This window comes from Lithobates pipiens, unplaced genomic scaffold (genome assembly GCF_037356315.1).
Source record: "Lithobates pipiens isolate NorthernLeopardFrog02 unplaced genomic scaffold, aLitPip1_a1.2 Scaffold_27, whole genome shotgun sequence".
In the NCBI taxonomy this organism is placed as follows: Eukaryota; Metazoa; Chordata; class Amphibia; order Anura; family Ranidae; genus Lithobates; species Lithobates pipiens.
Window position 1 is genome coordinate 223260603 of NW_027507788.1, and position 24517 is coordinate 223285119.

The following is a 24517-nucleotide window of genomic DNA, read 5'->3' on the forward strand; positions in this document are numbered from 1 at the left end:
GGACCCCTTTACATTACACAGCTCCCAGCACCTCTGGACCCCTTTACATTACACAGCCCTGCACCTCTGGACCCCTTTACATTACACAGCTCCCCGCACCTCTGGACCCCTTTACATTACAAATCCTCCCATACCTCTGGACCCCTTTACATTAAACTGGCCTGCACCTCTGGAGCCCTTTACATTACACAGCACTGCATCTCTTTACCCCTTTGCATTTCACAGCCCCCTGCACCTCTGGACCCCTTTACATTTCACAGCCCCCTGCACTTCTGGACCCTTTTACATTATACAACCCCATGGGTCATAGGTTGCCGACCCCTAATCTAGCCTATAGGTGCTAAACTTGTGGCCCTCCCTCTGTTGCTGAACTACTAATCCCATCATGCCTCTGCCTTTGGGATTCATGCTTGTAACTGTTCAGCCTTGCAATGCCTTATCGGACTTGTAGTTCCTAGCCCCTTCCTCCCCACCCTGACTGTCCCCGCCCCTTTCATTCATTGGATTTCAGTTCTAACAATCAAGGAGGGCGTTACCTGTGGAAGTGTGTATGCAAATGAAGCCTGCCTAGGAACGCCCACTTCTCCAGACTGACACCCACCCATCAAATCATGTTGATATTTGCATAACCCCTCCCAAGAGCCCGCCCACTGCTCACATCAGGGCTGGGAGCTCCTGAGAGGAGTACTGAGGCCGGGTGCTGTGATGTTTTCCGGAAGCCCTGCCAGCCCCTCCCACCAGCCATGATGCTTCCCTAGCACAGAGAGCCGGTCAGATTTGTCTGCCGTAATGTCGCAGTCCCGCTAAAAATGGCAGATCGCCGCCATTACTACTAAAAACAATAAAAAAATAAAAGTACACAAATCTATCCCATAGTTTGTAGACGCTACAACTATTGTGGAAAACCAATATACATAGTATTGAGATTTTTTTACCAAACATATGTAGCAGAATACATATTTTTTGGGGGGTTTTATAGAAGAAAGTAAAAAAAATATGGGGTGCAGGGGATAAGAATACTTCGTACCGCACGCCGGCTGACCCACACGCTGCACCTTACATTGATGTCCGATGTGCAAAACCACACAAAATCTCCCGTATTAAAGAAGAACTCCGGATTGGTCGGCTTCTTTTTGCTGCCTGTGTCCCCTGAGGATGAGAACTCGCTGTACAATCTCCTCTACTACCAACTATGTCTGAGGTTTACCATCCCTTCAATGCCGGCTACCTGTGACAGCGTGCAAGGAAAGGACTGCCAATAACCAGCAAGTGTGTTCACATGTGATTGGACACAGCACATCACATGGTAAAGGACCATTATGATTGGCCATTTACCGCCATCTGTGATCAACTGTGTCCCAAGGATGAGCGCCACAGCGGGAGCGCGGTCCTGAGAAGACGTCCACCGACGCTCTCCCAGAACTGGGCGACCGCGCTGTAGCTGTATTGTGTATTAGTGCGGTCGGGAAGAGGTTCAGCCGACATACTCTGTACAATCTCCTCTATCATCATGTAAGAGTCTGTCTGATCTGATCCCAGACGTCTATCATCCCCGGAGTGTCCTCATATCACATCCCTCATAACACTGAAGGAAACTCAACAGAGATGGAGTATGGTCAGCATAAAGAAGAACTCCGACCTCCCAACCCCGCAATCCGAAAACACCATTTCATACATTGTTACTATTCAAAGACCCCCATCCATCCATCCATCCATGTCTCCATCCATCCATCCATATCTCCATCCATTTGTGTCTCCATCCATCCAATTCTCCATCCATCCAATTCTCCATCCATCCATCCATGTCTCCATCCACCCATCCAAGTCTCAATCCATCCATCCATGTCGCCATCCACCCATCCATCGAATTCTCCATCCATCCATGTCTCCAGCCAACCATCCATCCATGTCTCTATCTATCCATCCAAGTCTCCATCCTTTCAGGTCTCTATCCGTCCATTTTTCCGTTTCTCCATCAATCCATGTCTCTCATCTATCCATGTCTCCATCCATCCATCCATGTCTCCATCCATCCATGTCTCCATCCATCCATGTCTCCATCCATCCATCCATGTCTCCATCCATCCATGTCTCCATCCATCCATGTGTCCATCCATCCATCCATGTCTCCATCCATCCATGTCTCCATCCATCCATGTCTCCATCCATCCATCCATGTCTCTCATCTATCCATCCATGTCTCTCATCTATCCATCCATGTCTCCATCCATCCATCCATGTCTCCATCCATCCATCCATGTCTCTCATCCATCCATGTCTCCATGCATCCATCCATGTCTCTCATCTATCCATCCATGTCTCCATCCATCCATCCATGTCTCTCATCTATCCATCCATGTCTCTCATCTATCCATCCATGTCTCCATGCATCCATCCATGTCTCTCATCCATCCATGTCTCTCATCCATCCATCCATATCTCCATCCATCCATGTCTCTCATCCATCCATGTCTCCATGCATCCATCCATGTCTCCATCCATCCATGTCTCCATCCATCCATGTCTCTCATCTATCCATCCATATCTCCATCCATCCATGTCTCCATCCATCCATCCATGTCTCCATCCATCCATCCATGTCTCTCATCTATCCATCCATGTCTCCATCCATCCATCCATGTCTCCATCCATCCATCCATATCTCCATCCATCCATCCATCCATGTCTCTCATCTATCCATCCATGTCTCCATCCATCCATCCATGTCTCCATCCATCCATCCATGTCTCTGATCTATCCATCCATGTCTCTGATCTATCCATCCATGTCTCCATCCATCCATCCATCCATCCATGTCTCTCATCTATCCATCCATGTCTCCATGCTTTAGTTTGTTGAGAAATCACTTTGAAAACCCCCCTCTAGCATTTCTATCTGCGCCCATCTTGAGTAGAGGGAGATGATTCATGTAGCATTTACTTTCGGGGATCCACCTGCCCCTAGCTCGGACATGCAGACAGGAAGGGTGTGCTTAGCTGAGAAAGCCCCTCCTCCCATGAAGACTCCTGTGATGTATGACATGATTTTGGCCTAGGCCAGACACCAGGAAGCAACTGAAGAAATGCAAACAGAAATAAAACAAGTAAATATAATCTCCCTTCCTATCGAATTACTAATGCTGGCAGCACAAGGATTCTGGTGATTGGGAGAGATTAGTTCTGTTTTAAAGCGGTTGTAAAGCCTTACAGACCACTTTGACCTACAGGTGAGCCCAGATTAAGGCTTACCTGTAGGTCCAAGAAAGATCTCCTAAACCACAGTTAACGGCGAAATGCCGCGAGTGGCGGCTTCCGTGCGCATGCGCGAGAGTGACATCATCGCAGCTTCATCGAATGACAGCGCCGGAACAGCGAGACCCACCAAGAAGATGGAGGCTCCAGACTACAGGGGACAGCGGTGACTTCGCATGCGATGCGATGCGATGCATAGTAGTCCATTATGCTTTACCTTTACAGGGAATGAAAGAGGAAGTAACACCCATCAGGGTTTACTTCCTCTTTAAGGGAGATACAGGATTCATCCTCTCTACCTGACAATCCTGAAAAGTGATGGCAAATCCAACATCTTCCAGTTGTCACCAGAACAGGAACAGACTGGAATTCTTTCGCTGTGGTCACTTATTCCAGGGACAATTGTCTAAGAGGGGATGTCCTCTCACTCAAAACCGCTTCCTTAGGTGAGGCAAAGATTGATCTCAGTCTACAGAAGTGTGTATCTATTTTTTTTTATTTTATGAAATATATGACATATTTTGGTTTTCTAAAAAAAAACTCATATTATATATATATATATATATATATATATATATATATATTTTTATTATCTATTTATATATATATATATATATATATATATATATATATATATATATATATATACATACATATACACACACAGGATATTATACTGTATATATAATATATATATATATATAAGATTGATCTCAGTCTACATAAGTGTGTATCTATTTTTTTTTTAAATGAAATATATTACATATTTTGGTTTTATAAAAAAAAAAAAATTATATATATTTAAATATATATATATAATTTTTTTTTTATAAAACCAAAATATGTAATATATTTCATTTAAAAAAAAAAAATAGATACACATATATACACACACACATATACTGGATTTATAGGATTTATATAGTGCCAACAGTTTTCTCAGCGCTTTACAACATGAGGGCAGACAGTACACTTACAATATAATATATATATAGATATATATATATATTTTTTTATAAAAACAAAATGAGCAGAAATGAGCACCTGGGAGTGAAATAAATGACACAGTGGAAATATGGGATGACTGTGCTGATTGTATGTATATATATTTATATTAAATAAAAATAAATAATTTATATATATGGAATTTTTTTTTTTATTATTAAAATATAAATAGAAATACATATAATCAGCACAGTCATTTCCATATTTCCAGGGTATATATATATTTCCAGTCATTTTCATATTTCCAGGGTGTCATTTAATTCACTCCCAGATGCTCATTTCTGAAGCCTAAAAGCCTTTTTTTTCCCCACAGTGACAGTTACTTTTGGCCAACTGACAAATCATTGGATCTATTTTTAGCTCAGGTCAGTGAGATCTGAAAAAAGAAAGACAAGCAGATAAAGTCCAGTCCTGACCCCCATCTCCAGACATGGATCTTGGATCATGGACACGTGATCTTAATTTTGCCCAACTTTGGATTTATTTTCAGCTGAGATCAGTGAGATTTAAAAACAGACAGGCAGATAAAATGCCCCCTCCCCCCCCCCATACACCTCTATGTAGTGACATGTAGGGATTCGCTCTCCAGCAGTCATACATTGGGACAAACAACATGAGAAAACTAACCCTTTGTTGACATTACATTTGCAATGCAGTGCTGCTGGCAGTTAATCGGCTGAGCAAACATTTTGCAGCAGTGCGGTTAAGCGAGGTGCAGCATAACTGACACTGATGACATCACAGTGGAGAGATTTCTGGGCTTATATAAAACGGCCTTAATACTGTCTGTGTCTCAGTTTGAGATTGACTCTTGTACAGAGCACACCTGTCTGAGAATTCTCATTCTATTTACTAAGCCAATATTCAGATTTTCTCCGATTAGCTAAGTAAATTAAATACTTAGATAAGAATCTTTAATTATTTGTCACTTTATTCTTTGTGACAAATTTGAAAAATGAGCCTTTTTAAAGCTTTTGCCATTTTTTTCATACTATACCTGGCATGTGGTGTACAACATGCTCAGGGGCGACCATTGTACACCCGTCTGGATGTTACACCCGGATCTAGACTGATGATCCCATGTGTGGTCACCACCGATCATCGCGCAGGGAATGTCAGGATTGAGTGGGGGGTGACTCCGGAAGGAGGAGGTCCCTACAAACCTATCCTGTACCGTGATATCAACAACCTGCAGAAGGACCAACGTGACAGATTTCACATGCACCTGACCCGCACACATGAAGAAGATTGCTCCTTGGTGATCAGCCCGATCCTGCAAAGGGACAGCGGGACCTACGAGGTCCGCCTCATCGTGGATGACACCCAACTTCATCCGTTCAAGAAAGTCATTGTTCACGTGACCGGTAAGTGTTACAGGTTTTGGTTTATTGTTTATTCTATGGGGGTCTTCTGCTGCTGCGGGGGGAGGGGGGTTTACCGAGGACCAGGCTGGGCAGATACAGCTCAGAGGACTTGTGGGCTGATGGGTAATTTTTTTCCCACACACAATGTAAAACGCACATCTTATACCCAAAGCGCATCAACAAAGGAGACGTCTGGTCATTACAATCTGATGTATTATATCTCACCATCACTTCTCCCACTATAGGGACCATTAGACTATACACCTATAGGGACCATTACACTATACACCTATAGGGACCATTACACTATACACCTATAGGGACCATTACACTATACACCAGGGATATGCAATTAGCGAACCTCCAGATGTTGCAACACTACAAGTCCCATCATGCCTCTGGGTGTCATTGTTGCGGCTGTCAGAGTCTTGCTATGCCTCATGGGACTTGTAGATCTGCAACAGCTGGAGGTCTGCTAATTACATATCCCTGCTATACACCTATAGGGACCATTATACTATATACACCTATAGGGACCATCACACTATACGCCTATGTGGGCCATCACACTATACACCTATAGGGGCCATCACACTATACACCTATAGGGGCCATCACACTATACACCTACAGGGGCCATCACACTATACACCTATAGGAATCATTACACTATGCACCTATAGGGGCCATCACACTATACACCTACAGGGGCCATCACACTATACACCTATAGGAATCATTACACTATGCACCTATAGGGACCCTTACAGTAAACGGTGACAGTTGATACTTTTATTTTGCTGAATATTTGCACAACTGTTTATCTAAATTTTCAGTAAATAAAATAAAATAAATATGAAAAATAATAATATTTAATATAATAATACAATATTTAAAATAATAATATTCAAAATAAAATTATTTATTTGAAAGTAAAATAAATAAAATTAGATTCAATAAACTCCAACACAATGAAATCTCCCCATCTGATATAAAAGCTGAGACAGAATCCAGTCAATAGATACCAAATCTGTCATGGCTCACAATTGTACGCCCCCCACAATGATCCAAGTGAGGGGAAATCTATTCAATGGAAACACAAAGAACATTTTTTCTTCCATACAGTGGGGAAGAATCTGATATTTTGGTTTTATTGATGTGCCCCCAATGGGGAGGTTTCTCACCACTTCCTGTTTCTGTGGTCCTAGTCCCCAGTACAGGAAGAGGAAACGTACGGCTCTAACCCCACCCTGCTCTATCCAAAAATGTAAAAGACCTGAATTTGTTTTTGATTGGTGACACATTGGACCAGGGTCATTTGGAGTAGATTTATAGTCATGAATTCAAACTGGTTTGCTCAGCTCTAGTGTTCAATTTTTTTAAACATTTAAGCTAATTTCCTTTGTTTTTGTTTCATCAGATTCTACTTTGGAGGCGGCTGATACCGAGACGGTGAAGAAGCACCATGAAGATCGAAAAAGACCAAGAGAGACCCCATCAGTCACCGACACTGAGGGGTCCGGCATGTCTGAACCACCAATACCGAAAAACAGGGACGACGTTAATTATGACCTAGACATAGATAGCGGGGTCCATTCAGTCCCTAGTACTGAGAGCTCCACAAGGTCTCCACCAATACCTAAGGACAGTGACTACGTTTATTATGACTCTGAAAGCCTAGGAATAGATAGTGCGACCCATTCATTCCCTGGTACTGAGAGTTCCACAAGGTCTCCACCAATACTGACAAAGACCAGTGGCTACAAGTGGGAAGGCCTAGATATAGAAGGCACAACCCCTTCAGTCACTGGCACGGAGGGTCCCGGGGTGGCTCCACCATCAATGATGGAGACCAATGACTTCGATTCAGGAAGCCCAGACAAAGATGGCGCAACCCCTTCAGTCGTTGACACTGAGGGCTCCCGGATGCTTCCCCCGATGACGGAGACCAGGGACCATGATTTGGGAAGCCTACATATTCCTAGAGCAACCTCTCCAGTCACTGCCACCGAGGGCTTCAGGATGTCTTCACCAACCACGACTGAGGCCAGTAGTCATATGTCGAGAATCCTAAGCTTTGGTCTTAGTCTAATATTTCTCATCAATATGTTCTCTCAGATGAAGATAAAGGGTGAACTTCTAATGATAGCCGTAGTCTTTCTTCTAATATTCATCCTCATCAGTGCAACGGGATGCTTCATTGGGTAAGTCATTGTACATTCTTCATAGGTTTTCTCCATTTTCTACATTACACATTTTCATGTTATCACCCACTGTCACTGAGCCCCCACCTCCTAAAATGTACCTTTTCCCGGCCTGCAGACAGGCAATGGATCAGACTGAGGCGGGGGTGGGGGGTTCTCTGTGCATTGCCCGGGGTTTAGCAACATAAGCCTCTAACATTTGTTCTATGGGGGAGGGGTGAATAAATGGAGGTAACAGTAACAAATGGGGTGATGGCATGTGATTATTTGTTTTCTATCAAACGCAGATTTAGGCTTCTTAAGATATTAATTCTGAAAATCTGCTGCTTTATGGACTCATTCTTATAACATTTCTTTCTTTATCTCCATAGATTTTGGTACTGCATGGCCAGAGCAAGAAAGCGGGACAGGATAACAAGGATGGAAGAAGGAGAGAGACTCACAGAGGAGACGAGACAAGAAGAGGAGGAAGAACTTTCGGACGTGGTTGTTATGCAACCCTGCTCAGGGTCTGTTATCAACCCCAAAAGACCGAACAATTGTGTAGCAACCATGTGCTGTTGCAGAACGGATAGCACAACACCTTCAATCACTGGCACTGAGGGCCCCAGTACGTCTCCACCAACAGTGACGGAGACCAGTGACTACAATTCTGGAAGCATAGCTATAGATGGCACAACCCCTTCAGTCACTGGCACTGAGGGCCCCAGGGTGTCTCCGCCAACAGTGACTGAGGCCAGTGACTACCATACGGGAAGCCTAGCTAAGGATATCACAACCACTTCAGTCACTGGCACTGAGGGCCCCATGGTGTCTCCACCAATGGCTGAGACCAGTGATTACCATATGGGAAGCATGGCTAAGGATAGCACAACCACTTCAGTCACTGGCACTGAGGGCCCCATGGTGTCTCCACCAATGGCTGAGACCAGTGATTACTATATGGGAAGCATAGCTAAGGATAGCACAACCACTTCAGTCACTGCCACTGAGGGCCCCAGGGTGTCTCCACCAATGGCTGAGACCAGTGATTACCATATGGGAAGCATAGCTAAGGATAGCACAACCACTTCAGTCACTGCCACTGAGGGCCCCAGGGTGTCTCCGATGGCTGAGACCAGTGATTACCATATGGGAAGCATAGCTAAGGATAGCACAACCACTTCAGTCACTGCCACTGAGGGCCCCAGGGTGTCTCCACCAATGGCTGAGACCAGTGATTACCATATGGGAAGCATAGCTAAGGATAGCACAACCCCTTCAGTCACTGGCACTGTGGGCCCCGGGGTGTCTCCGCCAACAACGGCTGAGACCAGAGACTACCATACGGAAAGCATAGCTATAGATAGCACAACCCTTTCTGTCACTGGCACTGAGGGCCCTGGGGTGTCTCCGCCAACAATGGATGAGGCCAGTGCCTATAAATTCAGGAAGCCTAAAAACAGGTGGCGCAACCTATTATGTCACCGACACTGAGGGCGCCAGGATGCGTCCAATGGGAGTAGAGGGTAAGTGAGGGCAGGGTTGGGTGAAGTAGGAGGGTAAGCGAGGGCAGGGTGGAGGGAAGTAGGGGGTAAATAAGGGTAGGGGATTAAGTGAGGGCAGGGTGGGGGGAAGTAAGGGGGTAAATGAGGGTAGGTTATTAAGTGAGGACAGGGTGGGGGAAAGTAGGAGGGTGAGGTTGGGGTGGGGGGAATTAGGGGGGTAAATGAGGGTAAGGTGGGGGGAAAGTAGGAGGGTAAGCGAGAGCAGGGGGGGGGGGGGAGTAGGGGATTGAGTGAGGGAAGGGTGGAGTTGTAGTCCCAGCAAGCTTCAGGGAAGCCTCAGCATCCGCACAATCTCAGGTCACAGCACTGCAGGAATGTCAGATCATGTGGAAGATTCTGTACAGCAGCAATGCAGCACTTCCATTCAGGGCGATGGGCAGACCAGGTCCCTAAAGCTCCTCCCTCTTCAACTAAACTCTGATCCTGCTGTCAGAGATGGAAGACGCGGCTCTTTTTCTTCAGTCTGAATGACCAGCACTCTGCCCCCGGTCACATGATGGACAATGCGCCAAACAAGGGATGCGGTAAAAAACACAGTGGAGCGGGCATAGGGTGGGCTGCTACAAGAAACAAAGGATTATTGTTTTGTCTACACAGCATTATGCCGGCGCCGGCTCTGCTGTCACATCAGCCGGCTTTTATTAGTACATGTGGCCCGACCAGGCCGGCCCGGTGACAGCTGGGGGAGGGGAGGAGGGGGGCTGGGAGGAGGAATCCTGGACAGCTGAAATGTCATTAGTTGTTAAGGACGTGGCGGCCCTGCTCCTTAATAACCAATAATTCCCGCCATTCTTTTCTTCACATTTCAGCTGTTAGAGGGGAAATCCCGCTGACAGCTGAAAGAACCGAGCCAGAAGGTATGGGTTTGGCTGTATCGGAACTTTTTTACGAGTACCAATACCCATGAAAATGTTTAGTGTCAGCACCGATACCGGTACCGGTATAACCCGAATACAAAGACACCAAAACAAATAAGTTCAGACATGAAGTTCTGTGTAATTAATCTATGCTTTACGAAAGGCCTGGATTCTTCCCGAGGAGCACACAGTATAACTGAGTACTGACATTTATAGGTTATTTATAGGTTTATATGACATTTATAGAAACAAAAATAGTTGTCGTTTTCTCTCTCTCTATTGTTCTGCTCTTTTTTACTGCATTCTATTCTGCAATGTTTTATTGTGTTTTATTGTTAACCATCATTTGCTTAGCAGGTACGCCATTCAGCTGCAGCGCGGATTTATTTATCTTGACAGCAACAGCGTTTGCTTCCAGGATACATAAAGCCGTGACTCCAGCGCTGTCGGAGGTGATTTCACCACCACAGTTAAAAAAAAGAGCATATATGCCGAAGCATGGGGGCAGGGGTGGAGGAGCGATTTGCTCCTAGCTTTTGTGGGAGGATGCCCCCATGCTTCGGCATATATAAATGGTGCATGTATGCCCATCATTAGAAGTGGGTGGATGAAGGGAGGTATTCTAATGGTGGGCATACCCACCGATCAATCTATTTCGTTCAGCCCACAGGCTGCATGAAAAACAAAAGATTACAATATATGCCTAACAAGGACCAGCGGTGTACTGGTGAGTTGCTGGACTTTGAGTGGTTATACCAGAATCATGCCTGCAGGTTTAGGTATCATCTTGGTATCATTCTTTCCAGCCAGCGGTTGGCTTTTATGTAAAAGAAATCCTAACAGTTAATTAGACTCTTGACTGCTTTTACAAGCAGTGGGAGGGAAATGTCCCCCCCTCCCCCCCCACCGTCTTCCATGTTTTTCTCTGGCTCTCCTGTCCCAACAGGGAACCTGAGAATGCAGCCGGTCATTCGGTCAGCTGACCATAGAGCTGATCAGAGACCAGAATGGCTCCAATCATCTCTATGGCCTAAGAAACTGGAAGCTACGAGCATTTCATGACTTAGATTTCACCAGGATGTAAACAGCGCCATTGGAAAATTGGGAAAGAATTTTATCACACTGATCTTGGTGTGGTCAGATGCTTTGAGGGCAGAGGAGAGATCTAGGGTCTAATAGACACTAATTTTTTCAAAAAAAGAGTACCTGTCACTACCTATTGCTATCATAGGGGATATTTATATTCCCTGAGATAATAATAAAAATGATCAAAAAAAATGAAAGAAACAGTTTAAAAATAAGATAAAAAAGCATAAAAACATAATAAAGAAAAAAAAACACCCCTGCTGAGGTACAGTGAGTATTTTGTAGACCTCACTTTTTGTCACAAAGTTTTGAAAATTGAAAAAAAAAAAAATAAATAAAAAAAATTCTTGTCTTTCTTTATTTTCAAAAACAAATGAGAGCTGCAAAATACTCACCATGCCTGTCAGCTAATAGCTTGAGGTGTCCACTTTCCAAAATGGGGTCATTTGGGGGGGAGGGGGGGTTTGTGCCATTCTGGCATTTTATGGCCTTCAAAACTGTGATAGGTAGTGAGGAGTGAAATCAAAAATTTAAGCCCTTAGAAATCCTGAAGGTGGTGATTGGTTTTTGGGGCCCCGTACGCAGCTGGGCTCCCAAAAAAACTCACACATGTGGTATCCCCGTACTCAGGAGAAACAGCAAAATGTATTTTGGGGTGCAATTCCACATGTAACCATGGCATGTGTGAGCAATATATCATTTAGTGACAACTTTTTGTTAAAAATATATATATTTTTTGCCATTATTCAATCACTTGGGACAAAAATATTAAAATATTCAATGGGCTCAACATGCCTCTCAGCAATTTCCTTAGGGTGTCTACTTTCCAAAATGGGGTCAATTAACACTATAAGGGCGGCACAGTGGTGTAGTGGTTAGCACTCTCACCTAGCAGTAAAAAAGGGTCGCTGGTTCGTATCCCAACCACGACACTACCTGCCTGGAGTTTGCATGTTCTCCCTGTGCCTGCGTGGGTTTCCTCCGGGTACTCCGGTTTCCTCCCACACTCTAAAAGACATGCAGGTAGGTTAATTGGCTTCTGTCCATAAATTGGTCCGCTAGTATATGAATGGGGGCTCCTTGAGGGGGGTAGGGACCGATGTGAGTGTGCAATGTACAGTGATGGGGACAATTGTAGACACTCACTCAGGTTGAACTGGATGGACTGGTGTCTTTATTCAACCTTACTAACTATGTAACTATATCTCTAATCTGTTAGTATATGGACCCAACTACTCTCATGTTGCATTATCCTGTTTGTATCAATTTGAACACAGATTCTTCTGAACTGAACCTCTCCCCACATTGGGGTTATAGTATAAGTTTATTTATGTTGTATGTTGTGCCCTGTTGTATGTTGCCGCATCAGAAGAACTGCCCCTGCGTGGGCAAAGGTTTGGCCCCTGCATGGGCTAATTTTGTATGCTATCGAAAAATTTAATAAAAAAGATTTTGCAAAAAAGAAATTGAGTTTATTGGATTTCTTTTCATAACAAAAGGTAGAAAATATCTTTTTTTTTTTTTTAAATGTTCGGTCTTTTTTTCGTTTATATCGCAAAAAAATAAAAAATTCCAGGTTATCAAATACCACCAAAAAGAAAGCTCAATTTGTGGGGAAAAAAGGATGCAAATTTCATTTGGGTGCAGCATTGCATGACCGCGCAATTACCAGTGAAAGTAGCACAGTTCCAAACTTCAAAAAGTGCTCTGGTCAAGAAGGGGGTAAAACCCTCCGGGGCTGAAGTGGTTAAAGTGATTGTAAAACTTCACTTTTTTTTTTTTTAAAATAACAAACATGTCATACCTCCACTGTGCAGCTCGTTTTGCACAGAGTGGCCCCGATCCACATCTTCTGGGGTCCCTCGGCGGCTCTCTCGGCTCCTCCCCGCATCAGCTATCCCCCCTGGGAAGCGCTCTCCCTAGGGGGTTACCTTGCAGGCGCACTCCCGAGTCCTGTATCCGGCGTCCATAGCTGCCAAATACAAGACTAGTCCCCCGGCCCTCACGTCATTGGGGTTGAATGGCAGCAGCGAGAGCCAATGGCTGCACTGCTATCAATCTATCCAATGAAGAGCCGAGAAGACCGGGCCGACATCAAGTGCATTCTCAAAGCGGGACTTTCCAGGGCTCAGGTAAGTAAACCGGGGGGAGGGGGGGGGGGGGGGTTGTGAGGCCTGCAATCGCCAAATGATGCATTAAGGGGAAAAAACATGAACCTTTACAACCCCTTTAATATCAGCTGGTTTAGTCTCACCTGATGGCCTATAAAAAGGTGTCTCAATACCGAGGTGTCACACAAGAAACATCTCATGATGGTTAAAAGCAAAGAGCTCTCTCAAGACCTTTACAACCTCATTGTTACACAACATACTGATGGCATTCAGGCCCGGATTTACTCCCTTTGCCACCCCAAGGCCGGGTACTTCAATGCCCCCCCCCACACACACACAAACACCACCATTCTCATCCTTTATCGATGACTGCTACAATAGATCAATTAAAAACATATCTCTACAAATAAGAGCACTGAAAATAACTGACTTTAATTGTACAGACTGAAAATACTCTGTAATGCAGAAAATGCCTTTTAAAGATTATAACCGTAAGAAACTCCCTACAATATTTTAGTTCTAACTTTTCTTTTGGCAAATTCATTGATAATATCTTCATAGGACAAAGGATTTAAAAGTTCTGACTCAATGGCAAGTAAAGCTAAACTGTTCAGTCTTTCCTGAGCCAAAGATGATCGTAAATCATCAAATGCTGCCACTGTGCCAAAACGTTGCCACTGTGCCCATCAAATGCTGGCACTGTGCCCTCAAACGCTGCCACTGTGCCCATCAAATGCTGCCACTGTGCCCTCAAGCGCTGCCACTGTGCCCTCAAATGCTGTCACTGTGCCCTCAAACGCTGCCACTGTGCCCTCAAATGCTGTCACTGTGCCCTCAAATGCTGCCATTGTGCCCATTAAACGCTGCCACTGTGCCCTCAAACGCTGCCACTGTGCCCTCAAACACTGCCACTGTGCCCTCAAACGCTGCCACTGTGCCCTCAAATGCTGCCACTGTGCCCATCAAATGCTGCCACTGTGCCCTCAAATGCTGCCACTGTGCCCATCAAATGCTGCCACTGTGCCCTCAAATGCTGTCACTGTGCCCTCAAATGCTGCCATTGTGCCCATTAAACGCTGCCACTGTGCCCTCAAATGCTGCCACTGTGCCCTCAAGCGCTGCGACTATGCCCTCAAATGCTGCAACTGTGCCCATCAAATGCTGCCACTGTGCCCTCAAATGCTGCCACTGTGCCCTCAAACGCTGCCACTGTGCCCATCAAATGCTGCCACTGTGCCCATCAAATTTTGCCACTGTGCCCATTAAATGCTGCCACACTGCCAAACGCTGACATTTTGCCCATCATATGCTGCCAGTGTGCCCAATATTTTCTACTTTTCCAGATCTACCCATGGGGTGTGGGAGCCGGGGGAGGAGAAAGAAGACCGACCTTGTCCTCCTGGGCAGCTCAGCTCCGAATCTGATCAATTCCTCCACACTGCTGCTGCTACTTTCACTTCACCCCACTCCACTCCGCGCCACAGTCAGACTCATCCTACCGAGGCCTCTGTTCCTCCAGGTCCGATCACGCTTGCTTGCAGGCAGCATAGGAAGGGGTGGGGCCGGAGCGTCAGTGGAGCTCAAGGCTCCGCCCACCCGCGGCCCGCTCCTTCATCAAATAAAAAGCAGCACTGGCACTGCGCGTGCGCGCTGCTCATGCCGGCTGTCTGATGACTGTCTGTGACAGACAGTGGGGGATTTTCAGCGCAGATTTGTGGGAAGTGCATGCAGTGCGCCCCTGCACCACCACCTCCCTGAGGTCTGGCCTCAATGGCCTTGTGGGAAATCCATCCCTGGGTGTGATCAGGGGGGGATGGGCAGTGTTAGTTTCCCCCACACATAGCGTTTTGCTTTTAGGCCAAAAAGTTGAATTTTGGTCTCCTCTGACCAGATCACCTTCTTCCACATGTTTGCTGCCCCCTCCCCCACATGGCTTCTCACAAACTACAAACAGGACTTCTTATGACTTTCTTTCTCCAATGTCTTTCTTCTTGTCACTCTTCCATAAAGGGCAGATTTGTGGAGAGACGACTAATAGTTGTCCTGTGGACAGATTCTCCCCCCTGAGCTGTGGATCTCTGCAGCTCCTCCAGAGTCACCATGGACCTCTTGGCTCTTCTCTGATGAATGTTCTCCTTGCCCGGCCCGGTCAGGTGGACGGCCATGTCTCGGTAGGTTTGCAGTTGTGTCATACTCTTTCCATTTTCCGATGATGGATTGAACAGAGCTCCGTGAGATGGTCAAAGCTTGGGAGATTCCTTTATAACCTAACCCTGCTTTATACTTCTCCACAACGTTATCCCTGACCTGTCTGGTGTGTTCCTTGGCCTTCATGATGTTGTTTGTTCACTAAGGGTCTCTAACAAACCTCTGAGGGCTTCACAGAACAGCTGTATTTATACTGAGATTACATTACACACAGGTGGACTCTATTTACTAATTAGGTGACATTTGAAAACAAATTGGTTCCACTAAATTTTAGTTAGGGGTATCAGAGTAAAGGGGGCTGAATTCAAATGCCCCTCCCCCACACTTTCACAAATTTATTTGTATCATTTTCTTACCACTTCACAATTATGTGTCACTTTGTGTTGGTCCATCACATAAAATACCAACAAAATACATTTATGTTTTTGGTTGTAATATGACAACATGTGGGGAATTTCAAGGGGTATGAATACTTTTTCAAGGCACTGAGCTTTGTATTTCTCCATCTCCCATCTGATCAAGGTTTATAAACAATGTTCCTTTGTACAGTGTCTCTATCTCCTGTCTGATCAATGTTTATAAATATTAAAAGAGAAAGGAGCCACAGGCGGGACTTTATATGAGGCACACAGGAGCAGAAGCATAAAATGCCCCCGTGTGCCTCATATAAAGTCCTGCCTGTGGCTCCTTTCTCTTTAAATATTAAATCGGGATGGAGGAGGGGATGTGAACGGCCCCTATTACCTCATTTAAAGTCCCAAATAATTTATTTTCTCTCCTTTTGTTTATAAATATTAATTTGTATCTATCTCCCGTCTGACCAATGTTTATAAACAATGTTACTTTGTATCCATCTCCTGATCAATGTTTATAAACAATGTTACTTTGTATCGCTCTATCTCCTGTCTGATCAATGTTTATAAACAATGTTACTTTGTATCTATCTCCTGATCGATGTTTATAAACAATGTTACTTTGTATCTCTCTATCTCCTGTCTGATCAATGTTTATAAACAATGTTACTTTGTATCTCTCTATCTCCTGTCTGATCAATGTTTATAAACAATGTTACTTTATATCTCTCTATCACCGGTCTTTTTCTTAAATGTAACACACCAATAAAAACCTGACAAACCAAAACAAAATAAAAAGTCTGGCCTGCCATTTACCTAAAACCCCTTTCAAATCATAGAATGCCTATAGAGTCCTGATTGAGGCCCCCCAAGTACAAAGGGGAAAAATATGACTAATAAAAATGTATAACCAGTAGAGGAAAGTGTAATAGCAGCTGTGTCCAGCAGGGGGCAGGGCTCCCTACATCAGTGATCAGACCCCACAGCGAGGCAGGACATTAATAGTGAAAGTATTGCTATAGAAGACGTCTTATTGGATTTTGTATCCTGAACTAGAAATGTGACAGCTGATGCTTCCTCCTCGGTCACAGAGGGGCCCCCCGGGGCCCACAACGTTTAATAACTGCAGCACAACATTTATCGGATATGAAATCCCAACTTCATCACATCTCAGATGATATACCTGGGAGAGGATTCGCTCTTCATTCGCCCCGCGATCGCACAGCGACTGAAATATAAAGATTTCCACTTTTTCAGCCCAAACTTTATTCTTTTCCTTCCCATTCAGATATCATCATGGAAATAAATATATAAAAAATAAAAAAAATCTACTGCTCGACTTTTTACTTCCTTATAAATCTGAATTCTCTTTCCCCTGTAATGAAATATTAAGGAGGGGGCCGGGGTGTGAATGTTTACCACAATTAACACTGTCTGTGCTGTGCTGGCAGATCTCATTATCAGCAGGTGATGTGCAATGTCTGGCCTAACAAAGGGTTAAAGGTCTCAAGGATTCCCGGGGTATAAAAAAAATACACTTGCAGTTGGCTCCTCTGACCTTCTAGCTCCTCCCCCCATCCACACACACTGTAAGGGTACAAAGCTCATACAAATCTTCAGTCTTGCACAGGTGTAGCGGCTCATCTCCTGGACTGGAACGGCTTCCTCTGATTTCACCGCACACTGCGAGCTTCTCACAATGTGCCTTTCACCTGCTGTGCCCGGGTATGAATGGTCCCACGGCTACTCCTACACCCGGCAGCCATGGGGTGCGGGGGATGATAAGATTACTTCATACCGCACGCCGGCTGACCCACACGCTGCACCTTACATTGATGTCCGATGTGTAAAACCACACAAAATCTCCCGTATTAAAGAAGAACTCCGGATTGGTCGGCTTCTTATTGCTGCCTGTGTCCCCCGAGGATGAGAACTCGCTGTACAATCTCCTCTACTACCAACTATGTCTGAGGTTTACCATCCCTTCAATGCCGGCTACCTGTGACAGCGTGCAAGGAAAGGACTGCCAATAACCAGCAAGTGTGTTCACGTGTGATTGGACACAGCACATCACATGGTAAAGGACCGTTATGATTGGCCATTTACCGCCATCTGTGATCAACTGTGTCCCAAGGATGAGCGCCACAGCGGGAGCGCGGTCCTGAGAAGACGTCCACCGACGCTCTCCCAGAACTGGGCGACCGCGCTGTAGCTGTATTGTGTATTAGTGCGGTCGGGAAGAGGTTCAGCCGACATACTCTGTACAATCTCCTCTATCATCATGTAAGAGTCTGTCTGATCTGATCCCAGACGTCTATCATCCCCGGAGTGTCCTCATATCACATCCCTCATAACACTGAAGGAAACTCAACAGAGATGGAGTATGGTCAGCATAAAGAGGAACTCCGACCTCCCAGCCCCGCAATCCGAAAACACCATTTCATACATTGTTACTATTCAAAGACCCCCATCCATGTCTCCATCCATCCATCCATCCATCAATCCATCCATGTCTCCATCCATCCATCCATGTCTCCATCCATCCATCCAATTCAATTCTCCATCCATCCATCCATCCAAGTCTCCATCCATCCATCCAAGTCTCCATCCATCCATCGAATTCAATTCTCCATCCATCCATCCATCCAAGTCTCCATCCATCCATCCATCCATGTCTCCATCCATCCATCCAATTCTCCGTCCATGTCTCCATCCTTCCATTTTTCCATGTATCCATCCATGTCTTTCATCCATCCATCCATGTCTCCATCCATCCATCCAATTCTCCATCCATCCATCCAATTCTCCATCCATCCATCCATATCTCCATCCATCCATCCAATTCTCCATCCATCCATCCAATTCTCCATCCATCCATCCATATCTCCATCCATCCATCCAATTCTCCATCCATCCATCCATGTCTCCATCCATCCAACCATGTCTCCATCCATCCATCCAATTCTCCATCCATGTCTCCATCCTTCCAGGTCCCCATCCATTCTTCCATGTCTCCCTACATCCATCCATCCATGACTCCATCCATCCATTTTTCCATGTATCCATCCATGTCTCTCATCCATCCATCCATGTCTCCATCCATCCATCCAATTGTCCATCCATCCATTCTTCCATGTCTCCATCCATCCATCCATGCCTCCATGCTTTAGTTTGTTGAGAAATCACTTTGAAAACCCCCCTCTAGCATTTCTATCTGCATCCATCTTCAGTAGAGGGAGAAGATTCGTGTAGTATTTACTTTCGGGGATCCACCTGCCCCTAGCTCGGACATGCAGACAGGAAGGGTGTGCTTAGCTAAGAAAGCCCCTCCTCCCATGAAGACTCCTGGGATGTATGACATCATTTTGGCCTAGGCCAGACACCAGGAAGCAACTGAAGAAATGCAAACAGAAATAAAACAAGTAAATATAATCTCCCTTCCTATCTAATTACTAATGCTGGCAGCACAAGGATTCTGGTGATTGGGAGAGATTAGTTCTGATTTAAAGTGGATATAAACAATTACAGACCACTTTGACCTACAGGTGAGCCCAGATTAAGGCTTACCTGTAGGTTCAAGAAATATCTCCTAATGCCGGCCATACACGGTTCGAATTTCGAAAGAATTTTCTTTCGAAAATCGTATGTAAGAATTTTCGTATGAATTTCGCACCATTAGTGGGGCGGCAGCAACAGCCGATTTTCATGCGGAAATAAAATTTGAGGAATCGGACAGGTTGGAAATTTTTAGAAAAACAAACGATTTTCTAACCAATGATGGGAGAATCGTGCGAGAAACGAAATAAGAAAAGAAAATGTACGGAGATAAAAGAAAATTTACAGAGAGAAAAGAAGATTCCCGGCCAAGAATATTCTTTTCTGTAGCAACATGAAGTGAAATTGAAGGCTAGGTCGGCCGAATTTCGAAAATCAATGGTGGCGCCATCGGATCACAAAAAAAACGAATTTTCTGATTTTGAAAAGAAAATTTGTTCGAAATTCGACCGTGTATGGCCTGCATAAGTCTTTGCCAAAAGACAGGAACCGATGTCTATGGCACATGCGCCATAGACAGCGGCATGCAGGCGATGTTAACGGCGATGTGCCGCGAGTGACGGATCCCGTGCGCATGCGCAGGAGTGGCGTCATCGCGGCCCTGTCAAATGACAGCGCCAGAGCAGCGAGACCCACCAAGAAGATGGAGGCTACGTACACAAGGGGACATCGGTGACTTCGCTGGCTCCTGTGTCATGTAAGTTACACATAATGGACTACTATGCGATGCGATGCGATGCATTGTAGTCCATTATGCTTTACCTTTACAGGGAATGAAAGAGGAAGTAACACCCATCAGGGTTTACTTCCTCTTTAAGGGATATCCAGGATTCATCCTCTCTACCTGACAATCCTGAAAAGTGATGGCAAATCCAACATCTTCCAGTTGTCACCAGAACAGGAACAGAGTGGAATTCTTTCGCTGTGGTCACTTATTCCGGAGACAATTGTCAAAGAGGAGATGTCCTCTCACTCAAAACCGCTTCCTTAGAGTGAGGCAAAGATTGATCTGTCTACAGAAGTGTGTATCTAATTTTATTTTTATTTTTTTGTTTACAAACGATTTTTATTTGGTACATAAAGGTAGTACAAAGAATAAGCATAGATATAACATAATAAATGCAATGGATATTTTTTTTAAATGTATTTTATTACATATATTGGTTTTATAAAAAAAAAATATATATATATATATAGGATTTATATAGCGGCAACAGTTTGCACAGCGCTTTACAACACAAGGGCAGACAGTACACTTACAAAACAAAGCAATACAGGAGGGACTAGAGGGTCCTGCTCGTTAGAGCTTACAATATATATATATATATATATATATATATATATATATATATATATATATATATATATATATCCATCTGTGTGTATTTTTTTTTTATTTTTTTTAATAAAACCAAAATATTTCATATAATACATTTAAAAAAAATCAGATTTCACTGACTTGAGCTAAGAATAGAACCAATGATTCGTCAATTGGGCAAAATTAACCGTCACTTTGGGAAACAAAAAGGCTTTTAGGCTTCAGAAATGAGCATCTGGGAGTGAATTAAATGACACCCTGGAAATATGGAAATGACTGTGTTGATTGTATGTATATATATTTATATTAAATAAAAATAAATAATATTATATATATATATATATAAATTATTTTATTAAAATACAAATATACATACAATCAGCACAGTCATTTCCATATTTCCAGGGTGTCATTCAATTCACTCCCAGATGCTCATTTTGAAGCCTAAAAGACTTTCTTTCCCCACAGTGACAGTTACTTTTGGCCAACTGACAAATCATTGGATCTATTTTTAGCTCAGGTCAGTGAGATCTGAAAAAGAAAGACAAGCAGATAAAGTCCAGTCCTGACCCCCATCTCCAGACATTAAATTTTTATATATTTATTTTTCAAAGTGATCCTTAATTTTGCCCGACTTTGGATTTATTGTCAGCTGAGATCAGTGAAATTTAAAAACAGGCAGATAAAATCCCCCCTCCCCCCCATACACCTCTATGTAGTGACATGTAGGGATTCGCTCTCCAGCAGTCATACATTGGGACAAACAACATGAGAAAACTAACCCTTTGTTGACATTACATTTGCAATGCAGTGCTGCTGGCAGTTAATCTGCTGAGCAAACATTTTGCAGCAGTGCGGTTAAGCGAGGTGCAGCATAACTGACACTGATGACATCACAGTGGAGAGATTTCTGGGCTTATATAAACAGCCTCAATACTGGCTGTGTGTCAGTTTGAGCGAGAGCCTTGGAGAGAAAGCACCTGTATGATCTGTCTGGCAATACTCATTCTATTTACTAAGAGAATATTCAGATTTTTTTTTCTGATTAGATTAGCAATTACTAAATATATTTATTTCTTTGTCGCATTTCTATATTTTTTGTGACATATTCTCAAAAATGAGCGCTTGGAAAGCTCTAGTAGTAATTTTCACCATCCTATACCTGGCATGTGGTGTACAACATGCTCAGGGGCGACCATTGTACACCCGTCTGGACGTTACACCCGGATCTAGACTGATAATCCCCTGTGTGGTCACCACCGATCATCCCTCTGGTGCAAGTCGTGTAAGGATCGAGTGGGGGGTGACTCCGGAAGGAGGAGGTCCCTACACACCTATCTGGTACCTTGAAATCACCAACCTGCAGAAGGACCAACATGACAGATTTCGCCTGCGCCTGACCCGCACACATGAAGAAGATTGCTCCTTGGTGATCAGCCCGATCCTGCAAAGGGACAGCGGGACCTACGAGGTCCGCCTCATCGTGGATGACACCCGCCTTCATCCGTTCAAGAAGGTGATCGTTCACGTGACCGGTAAGTGTTACAGGTTTTGGTTTATTTTTCATTCTATGGGGGTCTCCTGCTGTGGGGGGAGGGGGGTTTACCGAGGACCAGGCTGGGCAGATACAGCTCAGAGGACTTGTGGGCTGATGGGTAATTTTTCCCCCACACAATGTAAAACGCACATCTTATACCCAAAGCGCATCAACAAAGGAGACGTCTGGTCATTACAATCTGATGTATTATAGGGACCATTATACTATACGCCTATAGGGACCATTACACCATACACCTATAGGGACCATCACACCATACACCTATAGGGACCATCACACTATACACCTATAGGGACCATCACACCATACACCTATAGGGACCATCACACTATACACCTATAGGGACCATCACACCATACACCTATAGGGACCATCATACTATACACCTATAGGGACCATTATACTATACACCTATATGGACCATTATACTATACACCTATAGGGACCATCACACCATACACCTATAGGGACCATTACACTATACACCAATAGGGGTCATTATACTATATATATATATATATATATATATATATATATATATATATATATATATATATATATATATATATATATATGTATATATATATATATATATATATATATATATGTATATATATATATATATATATATATATATATATATTATATATACCTATAGGGACCATTATACTATACACCAGGGTTATGCAATTAGCGGACCTCCAGATGTTGCAACACTACAAGTCCCATCATGCCTCTGGGTGTCATTGTTGTGGCTGTCAGAGTCTTGCTATGCCTCACGGGACTTGTAGATCTGCAACAGCTGGAGGCTATACACCTATAGGGGCCATCACACTATACACCTATAGGGGCCATCACACTATACACCTATAGGGGCCATCACACTATACACCTATAGGGGCCATCACACTATACACCTATAGGGGCCATCACACTATACACCTATAGGGGCCATCACACTATACACCTACAGGGGCCATTATACCATATACACCTATAGGGACCATTACAGTAAACGGTGACAGTTGATACTTTTATGTTGCAGAATATTTGCACAACTGTTTATTTAAATTTTCACTAAATAAAATAAAATACATATTAAAAATAATAATATTTAAAATAATAATAAAATATTTTAAATAATTGTATTCAAAATAAAATAATTTCTTTGAAAGTAAAATAAATAAAATTAGATTCAATAAACTCCAACACAATGAAATCTCCCCATCTGATATAAAAGCTGAGACAGAATCCAGTCAATAGATACCAAATCTGTCATGGCTCACAATTGTACGCCCCCCACAATGATCCAAGTGAGGGGAAATCTATTCAATGGAAACACAAAGAACATTTTTTTTCCATACAGTGGGGAAGAATCTGATATTTTGGTTTTATTGGTGTGCCCCCAATGGGGAGGTTTCTCACCACTTCCTGTTTCTGTGGTCCTAGTCCCCAGTACAGGAAGTAAGAGGAAATGTACGGCTCTAACCCCACCCTGCTCTATCCAAAAATGTAAAAGACCTGAATTTGTTTTTGATTGGTGACACATTGGACCAGGGTCATTTGGAGTAGATTTATAGTCATGAATTCAAACTGGTTTGCTCAGCTCTAGTGTTCATTATTTAAACATTTAAGCTAATTTCCTTTGTTTTTGTTTCATCAGATTCTACTTTGGAGGCGGCTGATACCGAGACGGTGAAGAAGCACCATGAAGATCGAAAAAAACCAAGAGAGACCCCATCACTCACCGACACTGAGGGGTCCGGGATGTCTGAACCACCAATACCGAAGAACAGGGACGACGTTTATTATGACCTAGACATAGATAGCGGGGTCCATTCAGTCCCTGGTACTGAGAGCTCCACAAGGTCTCCACCAATAATACCCAAGACCGGTGACTACGCTTACTATGATGCTGGAAGTCTAGACATAGATAGCGTGATCCGTTCAGTCACCGGCACGGAGGGTCCCGGGGTGGCTCCACCATCAATGATGGAGACCAATGACTACGATTCAGGAAGCCCAGACAAAGATGGCGCAACCCCTTCAGTCATTGACACTGAGGGCTCCCGGATGCTTCCCCCGATGACGGAGACCAGG

General features: G+C 43.9%; 1 protein-coding gene across 2 annotated transcripts in view; it reads right to left on the reverse strand.

Annotated features, from left to right (window-relative positions):
• The window catches only part of NPHP4 (nephrocystin 4), a 570758-nt gene that overhangs the window by 364112 nt on the left and 182129 nt on the right, over positions 1-24517 (reverse strand). The gene's annotated exons all lie outside the window — the stretch shown is intronic.